Source organism: Bidens hawaiensis, unplaced genomic scaffold, assembly GCF_021521415.1.
Source record: "Bidens hawaiensis isolate Kalapana, Puna unplaced genomic scaffold, B.hawaiensis_p1.1 tig00022547_1, whole genome shotgun sequence".
NCBI classification, from domain to species: domain Eukaryota; kingdom Viridiplantae; phylum Streptophyta; class Magnoliopsida; order Asterales; family Asteraceae; genus Bidens; species Bidens hawaiensis.
Window position 1 is genome coordinate 347,321 of NW_027493518.1, and position 2,285 is coordinate 349,605.

General features: G+C 33.9%; 1 long non-coding RNA gene across 1 annotated transcript; it reads left to right on the forward strand.

Moving 5' to 3' along the window:
* The first annotated feature begins 217 nt into the window (after positions 1–217).
* LOC143565858 (uncharacterized) lies at positions 218–1,500 on the forward strand. Its single transcript, XR_013141143.1, has 3 exons — positions 218–401; positions 478–1,190; positions 1,221–1,500. It is a non-coding gene; the product is annotated as an uncharacterized LOC143565858 (long non-coding RNA).
* Positions 1,501–2,285: the final 785 nt, after the last annotated feature.

Here is a 2,285-nt window from a genome sequence, read left to right on the forward strand (position 1 = left end):
ACCATTACCAAAAAAAAAGAACAAAAACGGGCTGGTGGTGGCTCGAACCCGGCCCCCAGCCAAAGCAGAGTCTTAAACAAACACACACCAGCCATGCGCACTGGTGTTTTGGTTGATTATACTATAAGAATGATTAATTTTAAATAGACAGCACGAACCTAGAAATAACATATGAACCCTAGATTATCAATCGCCAAAACGTGTGGCCGATTAACCATAGGGTTAATGAAGCTTACAACTAGACGAGCACAACCAGGTAACTAATTACCTTGAAAATACTTAATCGATGGTTAATTGATCAATAGAGTGGCTGACACAAGACGCGATGAAGAACTGATCTAATCCAGCTGAGTTAATCTAATTAGTATTGGGGGTTAAATTGGCGATGGTTATCAGATGGTGTGGGCAAGATTGATTGTTTTATAACAATCTTTAAGGTATAATACCCAATAATACAAATATCGGTTCATTTATAAGTTAATACAGATCAATTTGATTTCGTTTTCCTAATCAAAAGTGTCGGTGAACTCATTTAGGAAAGGGGAATCAAAACCGTGATTCAATTCCAAGTTTGAGACGAAACTTAAGCATCAAGCAAACTAAACGGGGTCGCGGTTTCATGGGTTACATGTATAAGGGTTTGGGTTACTGGGTTAGATGGGTTAATGGATAATAATATAATAGAAATTGCAAATTGGTCCCTAGTGAATAGAGATGGAAACAAAAGGGGATTAATGCTTAGTTTAGGGTTAAAATTGTATATATTTTGAGTTGTTTAAATAATTAAACAATAATATTAAAATAATAATAATGACTCGATAAACGCGATTTTTTATCGGCAAATAGTTCCCGAACATAAAAGCGGGTTGGTTAATGGATAAAAATATTGATTGGAAAAATCCGAGTTGTTGCATTATATCCCGGCATGGAAGTCAGCGGAGAAGAAGTTACAGAAAAGTTGTTTCAGTTTGTGTAAAACATGGAGTGCGTGCGTGATCGTTTGCTTGAGTGAAGATGATGTGATTTTTGTTGCACACTGAAGAAAAACAAGAAACAAATGGAGCCACTTCTAATGGGAGTTTGTTGGTAATTTTTGTGTATTAGTAGTCCATAGGTTTAATGTTTGTCTGGTCTGCAATAAACAATAGTTTGTGTTTGTTTTTTGTGTTAAATGGTTTGCTATAAGCGAAGTTGAGATAGCTTCTCCTATTATGTAATAGGCGAGAATGTGTAGTATATAAACACATATTCGGTCTAGGGTTTAGGAGTAGTAGTTCATTTACTTTTTTAGAGAACTTGTGATAGTGCTTGTGATGTATTGAAAGACACCGAGTTGTTATTCAATACAAAGTAATCATTTGGTATCTTGTCTACTGTTCTTTTTATTAATATTAATACTTGTAATCAAACACTTAGGTATTCCGCACCCTTTAAGTTTGGGATATCTCCCGTATCGATCCATTCCAAGGATCTACACCAAGAAACAGGTTACTAGGAACATCTATTGCTTCTTTTTACATTATTATTATTATTATTATTGTTGTTGTTGTTGTCGTTGTTGTTGTTGTTGTTTTTTTGGACACTAATTTTACTTTCAATGTTCATTTTTATTTTGCATATATCATGGCGTATAAATTTGAAAATCAGCATAACATGTGTGCCATATTGGAGATTAATGAAGAAAATAAATATTGTGCTCAAACGATAAGATGTCTACAATTATCAAATCTCCATTTTGCCCTTACTGCAAGTCTAACCATCTACATAAATTTTATCAATGATTTCTGGACCTCTGCAGAATACGTTGATGACATCAATGGTGAAAGGGTTGAGGTTGTGATTTAAGGGCAAGGAATAGAAGTAAATGAAGCCATGATAAGGAGGTTTTTACAACTGGATGACAATCATAATCAACTCGTATACTCTCAAAGAAGACTGACGTGTGTTTATCAAGATACAATGGGTTATTAGGGCATCATAACGGATGGTCAGTTCCAAACGGAAATGTTTCCCTTGATCTTTCATTTTCCTATTCATCACATAATACAAAGCATGTCATTTAGAAAGGGAAGTTAGACCCTTATGAGTAGGGATACATCATATGTCACTATTGCAATAGTTTATCAAGAAAATGATAATTTTTCAAGGATGATATTCAATGTTATGAAGTCAAATTCTTTAAAAGTTGAAGGGATACGTCTTAGATATATCCCATATTTTTATAGATAATTATTGATTTGGAACTTCTAGATTTTGTTAGACAAGGTGAAATTCTAAATTTTCAA